Source organism: Phascolarctos cinereus, unplaced genomic scaffold (assembly GCF_003287225.1).
Source record: "Phascolarctos cinereus isolate Bilbo 61053 unplaced genomic scaffold, phaCin_HiC Scaffold_1;HRSCAF=81, whole genome shotgun sequence".
NCBI lineage: Eukaryota > Metazoa > Chordata > Mammalia > Diprotodontia > Phascolarctidae > Phascolarctos > Phascolarctos cinereus.
In genome coordinates this window covers 122,463,699-122,480,795 of record NW_027555514.1, presented here as the reverse complement: position 1 = coordinate 122,480,795, position 17,097 = coordinate 122,463,699, and the positions used below count along the sequence as shown (strand labels likewise).

Below are 17,097 nucleotides of genomic sequence, written 5' to 3'. Positions count from 1 at the left end.
TAGAAAAAGGCACATAAAATTAAATGTGCATGCTAGTGCCACTGTTAAACAATAACAGAAAGAATTCAAAGAAGAGTCTGGCATATCATAAAAGTGTTTTATGATGATTACAGTTTGCTTGAAGATTTATTCAATGCATTTTCAGTTCAATTCAAAACAATGGACACTAAGAAACTATTTCGGGCAAAACTGCATGCAAAGACCCCACAAATTCATTTCATGAACAATTAGAAACATTTTCGTCCAAATTGTCAAAATCGTAGATAACAACTATGGGAATTTCTTTTTTTATTATTTTATTTTGATTTATCAATAGGAATCTTCTCTTCTGCATGTATATCCCTGAGCAAATGGAGTTTAAGGAAAAGGATAAGAAGCGCTATCAAGTGAATCCTAGCTCCAACTCTGGCACAATCAGAAACTTTCTCATGTAGGGACTTTCTTGTTGCTAGAATAATCACCTAAAAGATATAGAGGCAAATAGTAGAATATCCACATCTATATTCCCAAAATCAGCACAAGTATCAATAGTATGGGATCAGGAATCAAGATTTCTTCATAGATTAAGGGAGCTAACATGCATCTAGGATATACTTTTCATTTAGTCCTTTCAGTCATGTCCAATACTGCATGACTCATTAGGGTTTTTCTTGGCAAAGACACCAAAGTGGTTTGCCATTTCCTTCTCCCACTCATTTTACAGATGAGGAAACTGAGCCAAATAGCATGAAGTGACTTTCCCAGGTCACACAGCTAGTAAATAAGTGCCTGAGGTCAGATTTGAACTCAGGAAGATGAGTCTACCTGCCTTCAGATTCAGCACTCTAACCATTGCACCACCTAGCTGCCCCCAGGATATATTTACCTTCCAAAAATCTTAGGGAATATATGTTTTTATAAAGGCTAAGTACCTCTAGGTTCACTCTTGCTACAAGAAGTTGCCCGTAAACTACCCAGAAATAATCCAAAACAAATAATGACAGATACCATAGTGAAGCGTTCGTCCTCAGAAGCAGGAAGTAAAATACCAAGATAATCAAGTCAAGTCATGGATCACAAGACATTCGAGAATTCTTCAATTCAGTTCAAATCAATTCAACTCAGATGTTTCCTAGTTATCTATGTTCAAAGCACAGGAAGTCAGTACACATTTATCAAGCATCCTTTCTGCATTAAATAAACACTTCTCCCAACACAAAGATTATACAATGTAATGTTTATTCTCTCAACTCAAAAACTAATTTTAAATACATATATGTTAAACACACATACAATATCTACCATATGCAAGGTATTATTAACATGAAGATCAGAAAAAGTCTTTGCTCTAAAGAAATGCACAATAGATATGGGGGGGAGGGCTAATACATTTATCCAAATAAGATAAAAACTGGAAAGTAATAAGTAGGAAGGAGAGATATAAACAAAATACAATGAGAACTCTGATCAGAAAGGTGTCACTTTCAGGTGGGAGGCTCAGGCTTTGTGAAGGAGGTGGCACCTGAACTGGACGTTGAAGAACCAAATGATTTCAAACATGTGGACAAACAGAAACATTCCAGGCATAAGGATTGAGAGACACTAGAATGAAAGTAACGGATGCCTTAAAAGTGATTTGTTTGGAACATAGCATGCGTAAAAAGGTTATCTCTTGTTTCAGTCGTATCTCACTTTTTGTAACCCCATTTGGGGTTTTCTTGGCAAAGATAATGGAGTGGTTTTCCATTTCCTTCTCCAGCTCATTTTACAGATGAGGAAACTGAGGCAAACAAGGTTAAGTGACTTGTCCAGAGTCACACAGCTAGTGTCTGAGGCCACATTTGAATTCAGGAAGATGAGTCTTTCTGACTTCAGGACCACTACTCTATCCACTGTGCCATCTATCTGACCTGTAAAAGGATATAATATCAAACACTGCTAGAAAGGTAGGTTAAAAACAGATTGTGAAAGATCTTTAAAGTCAGAAACATAAGTTTGTATTTTATTCTGTAAGTTGCAGGGATCCCCTGGAGGTTTCTAAACAGGTTAGTGCCTTGGTCAGATCTCTGAATTAGAAAGTTTACATAGCAGTGTAAGGTTGAAGCCTATTTCTGATGATGACTTATACCAAAGATATGAAGCCAGGGATATCATTCAGGAAATGCATGATTGGAAAAGTAGGTGGGTATAATCAGGAAGCAAGAGTAAGGATTAACAGATGGATGACCTGACTGTTATCCTGATAAAACCAAAATATAAAAAGACCTTAAACAATTTATCCAACATATTGGATTGATCATTTGTAGAGGACCTATGGAAGATGACAGGCAAAAGTTATGGTACGGACAGTAGTGAGCTCCATCCACAGAGAGAATATTCAAATTGATGACATTACAGATAGTTTTTAAGGTATATTGCATATGTAATAAAATATGGCAAAGTAAGGAATTCTCAACCTCTTTCTCAGACTCCACACCACCCTGAATCAATAAGTAAAGTCATATGTTAACTTTGCAAGATGAAAAATATTCCCACACAAGAGACCTTCTGAAGTGACAGATAGAGGCTGAGTGACAGACTAACTGTCCTGGTCTGCATCCTATGTGACTTACTGTCTAGGCCACTATTTGGGACTCTGTCTGAAGTAGATTCTACTGACATTTCCTTAGCAGTGACCCAAACTGAACCCTCACATCCACTCCTTTAAAGCAGGCAGAGGGAGAGATTACAGCACTCATGCAGTCCAGTGAGCATGGACAGTGAACAACTATGGGGAAGGCCCAAGAGGAAGGGGAAGAAGCACCAATAGTACAGATACAATCTTCTCTACCAAGGGAAGGTGACAGAATATAAACCTAGCTACAGTCTTCCTGACCATCCCACCATACTTGTGAAGTTTTCCAAGGCAGGAAAGTAAAAAAGTGTCCCTTAACTCAACCCAAGGAGGGCTCTGGAATCATCCAACTTAGGTTGTCTATACCAAAGGCAGAGGTTGGAGGTGGGGGAAGATGACGCAGGCCAAAAACAGCTAACTCTGAAACAATGAGAATAGAAGAGGAAGGAAAGATGGCAAGAAGACTGAGAGAGAAAGCTTGGGAATGAGACAATAGACTCATATAAAACGGAACATGAGTAGAAAGCCAGCAAAGTCACAAGACGATGAAGAAATAGTATCCTGGAATGGGAAATAGACTTTCCAATCAAAACACAAATTCTGTGGATACATTTGTGGGGGGTGGAGAGAAGGAAACTATTATAAAGATAGTTTGGCACTGGCTGAAAGAGAAATAAAAATATTCAAAGGAAGCAAGGATGAAAATAAGATGGATTTGGGGTGAAAGCTGAGGCTACCAAAGAAGAAGTCAACAAGGCAAATGAGAAAGTAAGCGTTTAAAACACATAATGGAGAAACTCTCCCAGGCAATAGAAGCTCTGGGGGAAAAAAGAGGCTGATGTGAAACTCAAAAATACAGATGTAGAAGAAAATTTATCAAAAATGAGTAAAACAGCAAGAGCACTGTTAGATTTATACAAGTCAGATTAAACAATTTTGAGGATAAGAAGTGAAGGGCTAATTTAAAGGTAGTAAGTCTACCAGAACATATACACACACACACACACACACACACACACACACACAGAGAAATAAAAGGCTATATATCACAATGCAGGAAATAACACTCACAAGAAAATTACTCAGACCTCAAACTACATTGCAAAACAATATGATAAAGACTTTAGTTACATTTTTTAAAATGGAAAAAATAAATCAGAATAAATCAAGTAAGTATTAACAGAAATAAATTAAATACAGCAGTTTAGTGGTTAAAAGACACAAGAAAACAAACTACTATGTAAAATACTTTTGAACAAAAGGTGTAGGAAAACTAGAAAACAGTTTGGTAGGAATTAGGTTTAAATCAGAATTTTGTACCCTATACCAGCAAATTCTGAATGACCTGACATAAATATAAAAGCTACCATAACACAAAATTTAGAGGAGGATTTTGAAGCACCTTTCACAATTGTGAGTAATGGGAACATTAATATCCAGTTAAGGGCTAGAGATTTTTTAAAAATAGAACATTTTGATTATATGAAATTTTAAAAATTCATTGACAAACATAGCTTGAAAATAAATGAAATTTGTCAAATATGAAAAAAAAATACTTCGCATTAAATATAGGTAGAATCTTTGCCTAGATAGATGGCACAACAGATAGAGTACTGGGGCCTGAAGTCAGTAAGACTTGAGTTCAAATCTGGCCTCAGACACTTACTAGTTGTCTGACCTTGGGCAAGTAACAACTGTTTGTCTCAGTTTCTGCATCTGTAAAAAATGAGTTGCAGAAGAAAATGGAAAACTACTTTAATATCTTTGCCAAGAATACCCCAAAGGGGGTCATGAAGAGTCGGATATGACTGAACAACAACAACAGCAGAATCTCTGCTAGAACTCTTATATCAAAATATATGGGGATTTGACACAAATATATGGAGAGGGCTTATCAATCCATTAGAATATATTTCTTCATCTGTAGAACACAGACATGTAGATTGTCACCTAGTTAAGAGCGTTAACGGACAGTTTCTTATTAGTTCCCTGTAAACAGAGCTACTCTCAATTTGACTGCCTGGCTGGAACCTTGGAGTAAAGTATTTTGGTTCAAGAACCCATCCTATATCACAAGAGAGAGCAGCAAAATGTCTTCAATCTTTTGGCATTTCATTCTCACTGGGGGCGAGGGGGGAAAGAGATTGTAGAAAACTGTATATGCTATTTCTATTTCCTGTTCCATCAAGAAACTGGTGATGGCTTCCTTGGATGGGGCATAAGCACATGGCAGTGGAACCAGTTTGTTCATGTTACTTTAGAAGGGAGTTCACAGACAATGCTCCCTATCTTCAACTTTCTACAGAAAAGGGGGGGGGTATCTAGATCTCCAGAATCCAACCTTCTAGTCAGAAAAGAAGATTTCCCAGGCAGCACCAGTCTTGGGAATTGCCTTAGCATTCACTGATCTCAAAATGAAGAGTTCAGAGACCTGAACTTCTTCTAGAGGGAGATTTCCTGAATACCTTGATTTTTGGAGAACGAAAAGATCACCCCTTTACTCCTTTATCTACAGATAAAGGAAGAATGAAAGAAGCAAATCATTGGAGCAAGTGTAGAAGCTGGATTATAGATGAACACTGTGACATGTAAATTCTATTAGATTGTTGGTTTTACTTAAATGCTATTCAATATAAGGGAAGAGAGTGGTCAAAGAGAAATGTATGTGGTATACAAAAAAAGACAACAATAAAACTTTCAAAAAAGAAATAAAGGAAGACAAATTCTTTAAAATACTTAATGAATTATTTAGGAAAGATGATTGGACAGGTAAAAACATGAAGACAGAACAGTTCAAATATAAGTATAACAGTTCAGGCAAAGTAGCAAAGGCCTAAAAGTAGGGTGGTGAAAGTATGTGTGGGAAGGATGGGACAGATGGGAGAATTAATTTGGAAGTAAAATCAACAACTGATTATACATGTGAGGTAAAGAAGAATGGTATTACCATTTGAAAAAAGCAATGGAGAGAGAGAGAGAGAGAGAGAGAGAGAGAGAGAGAGAGAGAGAGAGAGAGAGAGAGAGAGAGAGAGGAACAGAGGGAGAGAGAGAGAAAAAAGAGAGGGGGGAGGGAGGGAGGGAGAGAGAGAGAGAGAGAGAGACAGAGAGAGAGAGAGACAGAGAGAGACAGAGAGAGAGAAGTTTTTCAGGAGAAATTTAAGAGTTTAACTTTAAGCTTGCTTAATTTGAGTCAGAATTCTGAAAAATATTCAGGTGCCTCTACAATGAAAATAGGAAAAAGAACTACCAAAAGAGATAGAAAGTGGGAGAATAAGAGGGCAACAAAGAAGAGGCAGCCAAAAACACAAATTCTGAAGAAGCTTAAAGAGAATGAGAACATTGGCTTTTTAAAAAGTCATTAGAGATATTCAAGACGACTGTTTCAGTAGAACGGTGGGACGATATTGTAATAGGTTAAGAAATGAGCTAGGTGGTGTAGTAGATAAAGTGCTGGCCCCCGAGAGTCAGAAAAACCTGAGTTGAAATTAGACCCCAAATACATATTAGCCGTGTGATCCTGGGGAAGTCACTTAATACCATCTGGCTCAGTTTCTTCACCTGTAAAAAGAGCTAGAGAAGGAAATGGCAAAGCACTCCAGTATCTTTGCCAAAAAAAAAACCCCAATTGGAGTAATGAAGAATCAGACACATCTGAAGAGACTGAACAACAAGGAATGAGCGAGTGATAAAGAAATATAACTAAGGCAAGTGTAGATTACTCCTTTGTGAAGCTTTAGAGGAAAGTGGTGGAGAGATAAAGGAAGTAGCTTGAAGGGTATGGAAAGGTCAAAATAAGAGTTTTTCTTGTTGTTACTATTAGTCGTTTTTGTTTTTAATTTTTTATGTATTTTTTCTTTTTTTTCTTTTTAAAATTTCATTAATTTATTTTGATTTATTAACAATCACTTCCATATGCTTTTGAGTTTAAGATTTTTCTCCCCCTTCCTCCCCACTACCCTCCCCAAGATGGCACACAATCTGATACAGGCTATACATTTACATTCCTATTAAACATATTTTCACATTAGTCAAGTTATAACTAAAAATTAAAACCAATAAGAGGAACCATCAGAAAGAGGAAACAAAACTCAACAGAAGAGAAAAAAAAAGATAGCGATTCAACTTTTACAGTTATGATTACTATCTGTGTCTTTTTCTCTATCCTTTTTTCCCCACTTACGCTTTTCTTTCTCCTTTCTCCTTTTCCCCCCTTACTAGTGTTTTGCTTTTGACCACCACCTCCTTCAGGCTCTCTTCCCTTCTATTATCCCTTTCCCTTTTCTTCCCCTTTGCCCTTATTGCTTCTTCCCTCCCTTCTATCCCCCCTCCCTTTTTTTTCCCCTTTTCCCTCCTACTGCCTGTAGGGCAAGTTAGATTTGTATACCTGATTATGTTATTCCCTTCTTGAGCCACATCTGATGAGAGTAAGGTTTAAACAATGCTCACCCCCTCCCTTCTTTCCCTCTGCTGTAATAGGATTTTGTGTCTTTTCCTGTAATGTAATTTACCCTTGTCTGCCTCCTCCTTTCTCAGTACATTTTCTAAGATCAGACTAATCCACTTACTTGGATCCATTTAACCCACTTGATTAGATTTTTTTTTATCATTACATCAAAGTCAACTAATATCCACCCTCTTTATGTATACTCCTTTAACATGGTGTAATAACAATACAGTTCTCAAGAGTTGCAAGTGTCATCTTCCCTTGTAGGGATGTAAACAGTCCCCCCTTATTAACAACATTTTGTATCTTTCTGTCCCATTTACCTTTTTATGTCTTTCTTGAATCTTGTACTTGAAGATCAAATTTTTTGTTGAGCTCTGGTCTTTTTATGAGGAAAGTTTGGAAGTCCCCTATTTCATCTCCTCCCTTGAAAAATCATGCTCATTTTTGCAGGGTAGTTGATCCTTGGCTGCAATCCAAGCTCCTTTGCCTTATGGAATATCATGTTCCATGCCCTGGGTCTTTTAATGTAGAAGCTGCAAGGTCCTGTGTAATCCTGACTGTGGTTCCATGATATTTAAATTGTTTCTTTCTGGCTGCTTGCAGCACCTTCTCTTTCATCTGGTAATTTTGGAATTTTGCTATTATATTCCTTGATGTTGTCAATTTGGGATCTCTTTCAGGTGGTGAGTGGTATATTCTTTCTATGGTTATTTTCTCTTCTGGTTCTAGGACTTCTGGGCAGTTTTCCTTTATGATTTCCTGAAAAATACTGCCCAGGCTCTTTTTTTTCATCATGATTTTCAGGTAGTCCAATGATTTTTAAATTGTCTCTCCTGATTGATTTTCCAGGTCGGTTGTTTTACCGATGAGGTATTTTACATTTTCATCTATTTTTTCATTTTTTTGTTTCTGTTTGACTGATTCTTGCTCTCTCATAGAGTCATTAGTTTCCATTTGTCCAATTCTAGTTTTTAACAGATTGTTTTCTTCTGTTAGTTTTTGTACTTCCTTCTTCAATTGGCCAATTGTGTTTTTAAGGGATTTGTTTTCTTCAGTGTACTTTTTTTCCAGTTTGCCAATTGTGATTTTTTAGGGACTTGTTTTCTTCAGTGTAATTTTTTTTCCAATTGGCCAATTGTATTTTTTAAGGACTCTTCTAACTCTCTCATTAGACTTTTAAAATCCTTCTTGAGCTCTTCTAAGGCTTTTTGGGCTTCAGACCAGTTCATATTCCCTTTTGATGTTGCAGATGTGGGTTTGTTGACAATGTTGTCCTCTTCAGAATTTCTGTCTTGATCTTCACTCTTCTCATAATATGAATCTATGGTATGTTTCTTTTTACGTGGTTTCTTTATTCCCTGGCCTTTAAAGACATTGAGCTCTCTTGCTGGGGAACAGAGGGCACTGACCCAAGCTTCTTGTGTTGGGAGCCTAGGTCTTGGTCACTGGCTTTGTGTGCTGGGGCCTCTTATGTTGGCAATTGGAGGCTGTAGGGTTTTGGCAGCTTACCTTGTGTTGGGCTGGAATCAGCAAGGCTGGAACTTTCAGGCAATTCTAGGTTGCCTGCTTTTCCTTTCCCTTAGCTTTCTTCAGCTCCTTTTAGATGGGTGCTGCAGGGTGTTTATCTGCCTGGGACCCCTTGCAGTGCTGCCTCCCTCATTTCTGCTAATACACTGGGAGATTCCTTTGCTGTAGAGTGCAGAGGCACCTGGTGGTTTTCTGAGCTGCTTTCCACCGGTTCCCCCACCCTCACTGAGGCACTCAGAGGTCCAGGTGTCGGTATTTGCCTGCTCTACCACCTGGGCTTCAGGATCTCCTCCTGGATGACAGTTAGAGGCTGTAGGGTCCTGACAGCTTAGCTGGTGTTGGGTTGGAATCAGTGAGGCTGGGACTTTAGGAAGATTCTAGGTTGCTTTCTTCAGCTCCCTTCAGATGAATGCTGTAGGGTGCTTATAGGCCTAGAGCCCTTTGTAATGCTGCTTCCCTTATTTTTGCTGAGGCACTAGGAGACCCATTTGGTGGGCTGCTGCACTGCTGTTCCCCATCTTTCTTCTAGGTCAGGTGTTCCAGGTTTTTTTTTTTCTGGGATATTTTTTGGGTTTTCAGAGGTTGATAGGGGAGGATGAGAGCGACTATCTTTTTATTCTACCCTCTTGGCTCCAGGAAGCAGAAGTCCTTGCTTTTAATTTTTTAAGGCTAGGTAATCCCCAATTATATTTGTGGGATCCCATAGAATGAAGAGAGTAAATATATAAGAGAGAATGTTTGGAATGAGGTCATTAAGATAGGATGAGATATAATCAGATATACAGGTGGCTTGTTAAACATTAGAAAGGGGATCACATCATCTGCTTTTACTAGAAGAAAGCTAAGGACACTGAAAGCAGCCAAAGAAGGATAGGGGAAAGAATTCAAACCAGGTGATTTAATATTAGTAAAATATTTGGCAAAAATATGTACTAAAAGTATTCATTTTTAAAGATGGAAATTGAGGGTTTGCAGAGAGAAGGGAAGTGGGAAGCTTGAAAGTGTCACTGTAGAAAATGTGGTAGAGTTAATAAGATAAAATAAAATGAATTATATATATAGTAGAGTGGGTCCCAGCTGAGGTTAGATAGCATAAATCTGTATCTGACTGGTCAAGATTATTTTGAGCTTTTGGCAGGTTGGGAGTAGATTCAGAGGAGAGGTGATAGTGTGAGTTTTCTAAGACTGGGGGTTAATAGAGTTCAGACAGAGAAAGATCAAGATAAAAGAGGATGAGGCAGGCTTGGAAAAGGTCTCTTTCCTTGCAAAAGATAGGGAATTCATGTCTAATAGCTAAAATGGCTAATGAATCTACTGTCACAGGTCCTACAATAAAAGGAATTTTACAAACTTCCATTTTTAAATTTTCTCCCCATCATTAATGCACTGAAAATTTTCCGGGAATCCAGTTACCCTAGATTGATGAAAGTACAAGAATGGTCATATCCCTTTGTTTATCTTAGTATAAAACTTTGTTCTTCAGTTGTGTTCAACTTTCTGTGACCCCATTTCAGGGGTTTCTTGGCAAAGATACTGGAGTGGTTTGCCATTTCCTTCTCCAGCTCATTTTAAAGATGAGGAAAGTGAGGTAAACAGGGTTAAATGACTTGCTCAGAGTCACACAGCTAGTAAGGATCTGTGGCCAGAATTGAACTTAATGAATCATGACTTCATGATTCCAAGCCTAGTGCTCTATCTACTGTGCCACCACCCAGTATAAAACCGCATAGCCCTTAATAGCCCTAGTTCATCTAGAATTAGTCTATAGCCTGGATAGAATTAGTTTCCTATGCAATTTTACATGCTGGACTTATTTTTGAATTTAAAAAATTTAATGAATAAAATACAATTCATTTTCTCTGTTTTCTACCCAATCTCCCTGCTATTAAAAAGAAAAACAAAACTCTTGTAAACAAATATGCATGGTTAAGAAAAAAAATTCCCGCACTATCTGTATAAAATATAGATATAGATAGAGATATAGATATATATGTACAGATCTTCTGCATCTTCAGAACATCATCTCTCTATCAAGAGATATGTAGTGTGCTTCATTGTTTGTCTAGAATCATAGTTGGTCATTGCATTGACCAGAATTCTTACTTCTTTCAAAGTTCAAGTTAAATTTTATTTTTTCAATGAATGAAAATTTATTTTATTTCTTTCCCACTTTATTTTCCAGAGTTAAACCAAGATTGAGTCAGATTAGCAGTGAGGCAAGAATACATGTTTCCTTATATCCTTTCTGAGTGTTGCACTACTTGTTTGGTGTATTATCAATAAAACTGTAATTAAAGCTGAGTGAGACTATTATTTCTCACCTGCATGTAATCTCAGACTTTAATGGCAGTGAGGGTATTATTTAAGCAGCTGACCAAAATATCATCAATAGGTAAAGAGGAAAATGAAGCCAGAAGCAGACCCACAGACTGGGAGAAGACAGAGGAATCAAGGGACCAAAAGTCATGATGAGGATGAAAAACAGACATGAGACAAGTAAGGAATAGGGAAATGTGCAATAATAGGCAATTGCGATCAGAGAGGAGAATTGCAGGGCTCAGAATATTGAAGGTAGTATAATTGTGGATGTGCCTTTCAGGGTCCTGGGAATATCAACAAACCTACTTGTGTACAGACCTTATAAGCATAGCTAGCTTAAAACTCATTCAGCCTCTGGTAGAAAGGATTAGGGTACCATTTGACCTACAATTTATCTGTTGGCACTTTGCCTTACTGGGACTACCAGATATTGATTAATGCAATGAAAATACCCTTTAATGTCATAATTATTAATGTAAGAGAAGTAGGTAGACATAGACCATATTCTATTTGAATTTTAACACCTGACATCTGAGTTCTACCAAGAATTAATCCTTTCTTTTTATATGCCAGAGGGCAAGTAGGTGGTGCAGTGGATAGAATTGCCAGTATGAAGTCAGGAATACTCATCTGTCTGAGTTCAAATCTGGCCTCAGACACTTATTAGCTGGGTGACCCTGGGCAACTCACTTAACCTTGTTTGCCTCAGTTTCCTCATCTGTAAAATGAGCTGGGGAAGGAACCACTTCAGTATATTTGCCAAGAAAACCCTTAAAGTGGTCAAGAAGCATCAGATAACTAAACAACACAAAAAATACATTTGTATGCCAAGACTACATGTCAATAATCATATGCCTTGTAGCTTAACAGGCAAAGGAAAATCAGTAATGATAAAAACTTGAACTAGGTAAAGTAATTACAAATAAGGAATTGACCAGGAAATGGATCTTTTGACTCCTCCAAATGAACATGTGAATTAACTCTGTAGCATGTCTTGTTCATACATGGTAGTTTATTTAGAATATATATTTTTTTCTGTTCATAAAGTCTTTTAAATAACAGATGAAAACTACTATCTGCATGCTAAATTCTGAGGCTATGCCTTAAATAATTCCTGGTAGCACTGCCATGGAATGTTCTAGCCAGAAACTCTTGAAGAAGTAGGTGTTGGCCATACTCATCAAAGCAGTCTTCTTAATACTGCCATAAGTATAGTCCTTTATTCATTTTCGCCTGTTGTTATCCTTGATAAAATCATTTTGCTGTCTGATATTCCTGAATCCTGGCTTTATCAGGTATTACTTTCACTTATTAAATTACTGTAAAGACTTCAGCAGTCAACCCACCTCAAAAAACAAAGAAAACCTGGGAAAGCTCAAATCTTGAGTCATTTTTTCAATATGAGATCAGTGGTAACAAGGAAAGGCCAATTTCAGTCAGTCAATCTTTTGAGAGTTTGAATATCAAATAGCTACCAGTTCCCCAGGGGTCTCTTCTTTCTCCCCTCTACCCAAGCAGCACGAACTTGCTCCAGTGATCTCACCTGTTTTGTATGTCCTCTCAATAAAGTTGGTTTGCCATACTGACTTGCTATGTGTTCCATGTTTCCTTGCACTGTACTTTAGCATCCCAAACTTACTAAACCTATAATAAGAAACTACTTAATAATAATCCATTCAGTATATGACTAAATGGTTTCCAATTTTCATGACAACCCCCCCCCAAAAAACCCTATAATGTATTATTATTTAATGATAGCATTACAATGCCCCAAAATCATGCAAGATAATTTGTGTCATTTCATATCTTTGGGCCATACAATTATGGCAAACACAAAACAGTCCTAACTACTATAATCTATTCTGCTTAAAAAAATATCATATAAAAAGACTATTTGATCATCCCCACCTTTTTTTTTTAACCTCCCCAACCCAGGAATGTTGTTCACACTAAATCCTTGTAACTAATTTATTCCCCCTCACAGTTCAGATCATTTTCTTTTTCTTCAGTGGGTATGATATGAGTTACTGTATATTAATGATGTGTTAAAGGTATGAGAAACCACAGAAACAAGTCATTGTACTATCATTATTTACAAAAGTGGCCTTAAGTGATTTCCTTCTGAAGAAGGAAGAATCCAATTAAAAAAAAACCTTTTATGCATCCACTATATTTTTCACCTCTCTATTCAGTCTTGTGTCTGACACAGGAAAATATATCTTCACACGCCTTCTCTATTCCCCACAATCTGAAACCTTACCCCTTTCACGCCATTTGCCATTTTCTGTTACTGCCTCAGAAGAAATGTTGTCAGCACCACAACATCCAGGCCAACCCTACCATCTTCCCTGTCATCTTCTAATCCATGCTCCACCAAAAAAATCAAAACCTACAGTTCTAGGCCAGAGAATTTAATAAGCACACCGTGAATCAAACAGGTATACTGTGATCTAGGATGAAGACAGGCTGCGTACTGAAAGAGAAAGTTCATGGGGAGATAAAACATACAAGGAATCTCAGAGAGTGAGAAGACTATTTCTGATTATCCTGAATTAGTATGAATGCTCTGGTCCTTTTAGTAGCAGAATATGAACTTAGTCAGGATAAAGTGTTTTAGTTTATCTGTATTGCAACTGTATCTTGGATTCATCTATTGCTGACTGGACATCCAACTGAAATGCACCATTAGCCCTCTGCCATTTTGGTCCATCTCTCATTTAAAATAACTTTATACTTCCCACAGTCCTAACTGTAGAAAGTAACATATGTGTTAGCATTTAGAGAGTATATTCAAGCATTTTGTATAATTGTGGGAAAATGAAGGGAATAGTGATGATCAAATACTTATTAAGCATCTATTCACCCTGTATAATATTGCCTGAGACCTAAAGAGCTGTAAAAACACACCGAGAAGAAACATTCACAGTCTAAAAGCACGGGTTAATCTGGTGCCAATGAGCTTTAAAAAAATTTTGGAAAACTGAATTTCAACGTAATTGTCTTAATATCAAAATATAATTTGCTTCCTTTGTAATCCTGGGTATTTTATGCATTTAAAATCATTATTCTGAGAAAGAGTTTCATATGGTTCACCACATAGCCAAAGGGTCCATGACACAAACAAGGGTCAAGAAACCATGATATACATTAAGAGAACATTTAGCACAGTGACTTGTACATCGTAAACAGTCAATAACATGCTTAATAAATATTTGTTAAATATTTAAAAACTCAAGCATCAAAAACACAGGCAGAAGGACTGGACCTATGATTTTATTAGTGTAAGGAGGAGCTGTTGGCAAGGTGCTTCCCCCTCCAGTACAGGCTGAAATCTTGCAATCCATAGTCTTAAAGAGCTTCTGAGAGCACTGATACAGAATGACTTCTCCAGGGTCACAGAGCTACTATATATCAGAGGTGGGATACCAACTCTCTATCTGCCCCACCATCATTGTGCTACCTCTCACCAAAATGTACTAATCTGTAAGTTGCAAGGAATTTCACATGGTACAGAACTGTCAGACTCACAAGCGTCAGGTCTCAATCTACTGCAGAACTCCTGAGTACGACCAGAACAAGATGAAAAATTGGGCAATATTTAACAAAATAAACACATAATGCAACATAATGTAATTTTATGGTTTTCTAAATCAATGTGCCGCCCTCAGAATTTTTTTTCTCAGTTTGACACCATGCTGTAAAACAATGGGACCACATGTACTTGGAATGCTATTGAGTAAGTTATAGAATAAGAAAAATCAATTGATAAGAATTTATTAAGTACCTATGTGACAGTTAGTGTTCTAGGTGCTGAAAACCATTTGTCTTCTACCTTAACCTATTTCAAGCCTAACAGTGCTCTATTCATTAGGCCACACTGCCAGAGTAGAGTCAGTTTCCCTAATACCATGACATACCCTAGAGGCCTTAGACCATTTGATATATATGTTTTCATCATTTTAGAGGCAGGCAAATTCTGCAGATTTATAGAGCAATACATTTTTAATGTCTGAGTTTTCAAAAACCTCAATTCCTCAATTCCACAAATGGTTTGGTCAACTTTTAAAAAACTTTCTAGTCCTTTAGCTACATTCAATGCAAATAAACATTTTTTAAATATCTGCCACGTGAAAAAAACTGTAATCAGTATGATGAAAAATCACCTCTGGCTGTCATTGACACAGATAACGTAGTCATATTGGCTACTTTTATCTTTATTTCTCAATTTCCTTTTTATTATAGGCTATTCAGCTACTCTATATGGAATAGTAATACACCTAATAATACACCTAACATTTCATTATGTTCATTCTAACCCACTGTCTTTTATCTTAAATTTTGTGAGAACGTTGATCCTTCTCATCTCAGCCCTTCGTGCTGTTTCTAATTTGTTTCTGATTAAGACCATTTGGCACCAGTTACAATCTGAGCAGCAGGTCCCATAGTTAGGTTATTCATGAGTATCACCCAGGACACTTTTTGATTGAGTTGTCTCAATCTCTCTTTATAGTTATAATGATATGACAAGCAAACTACTCCTACTTTATAAAAGAATGAAAGAAAATGAGAGAACATTAAGTTTGGAACTCATTAGTATACCCACATGCCTAGATTCCAAAATGCTTCTGAATAATACAATTATTGGTGGTAATGACTAAAGAACAGCAAGCCAAGGGCAGGCATCATTATAATCATGTAGCAGGGAACCAGAATAACACTTCCTACGTATGCATTCTATCTTATAAAAAGTAAATCCAAGTTGGAAGGAATTTGTGAGAAACTATCTAACTAAATATCCTCTCTCATGCACAAATATTCTCCACACTACAACATTATGAAGGAATTCACCTTAGCATTTATATGTAAACGTCAACCATTTGTGCAAATCAGGGTAGGGCAGTGGTGTTGAACTCAAATATAAAGAGGCCAGTAAAACTATACTTATGGATCCCTATGAAAGCATATTGACTATGTTTATTGCATTTTTATTTACTTTGTAAAATACTTCCCAATCACATTTTAAATCTGGTACAAGTCCACTTAAGAGTGTTGCCTGCTGTATGGGGCATGTTTAATACCTCTGGTATAGGTAGCTACTCCTGATATAGGAACTTTCTCCACTAAAACAGTCTTAGTAGATAAGTCCTGGGGACTTGTTTGTGGTATATACTTGTGACTTGCCCAGGATCTCATAATTTAATGTGTCAAAGATGGAATTTGAAGCTAGATCTTCCTGACTCCAAATCTTGAACTCTAATGAGATCAATATGTAAAAGACTTTGACAGTTTTAAAATGCTACACAAATGTGTGGTGGCAGTAGTTGTGGACTATACTACCCTGTCTTTCTCTTGGCAAGGTAGAGCAGTGGAGAGTATGATGGGTATGGAGCAGTATAGGAATTCATTGCTTTTAAAAAGTTAGCTATCATAAAAAATAGCTGCAGGAAAGGTCTATAATGCCACCAGAACTGGGGATCAAAAAGACACACCACGCTGAAGAATCATAGTATTGTCTTGAAAGAGAAGCATTATACACCACTAAGTGCACAGAAGATACAACCTACAATGTAGGGTGTCATCACAATGAATAATCGATTATATTCTGCATAATAATGTTATGTTCATCTCCTGTAGATATAACCCAGAGTAAGTGGGCTTTGTCAATCTGTTCACAACCCCCAAAAGGCAAGGCTTACAGGAAAGTTTTCCTGAGTCTTTTTATTTTGCCATGAAGAACTGATTATCTTAGATCTCCTCATCTTTTGCCATCACAAACATTCAAACTTCCCTTGAATGGTTCCAAAGAAAATAAATGATCCAAGACTTGAAGGAGTAAAGGAATAGAGATGAAGTTTATTTAAAATAACTCATTCCCCCCACCTTAGAAATCTTACTGCAACAGTCTGTGATCTCTGTACTCTTCATGACACCCAAAGGATCACTGGTCCTAGGACCAAGGCCTAGGCCTAAGGCTTAGGAGAAGGAGCAAAGAAAAAGGAAAAAATAAAAACAGGAAAGGGTGGATGGAGAGGGAAGGGGGAGAGAGAAAAGCTAGATGTAAGTAGCCAAACAATCCATTAAATACAGCAATATTTATTAAGCACTTACTATGTGCTAGGCTAAATGCCAAGCACTAAGGGGATACAAATTGAAAAAAATAAGAATTCCTGCCCTCAAGGAGCTTACATTATGAGATCACATGTAAAAATCA

The 17,097-nt window shown here is 37.1% G+C and overlaps 1 protein-coding gene across 11 annotated transcripts in view; it reads right to left on the bottom strand.

The window, feature by feature from the left end:
* CADPS2 (calcium dependent secretion activator 2) overlaps nt 1-17,097 on the bottom strand; it is a 708,547-nt gene that overhangs the window by 476,220 nt on the left and 215,230 nt on the right. The window lies entirely within an intron of this gene.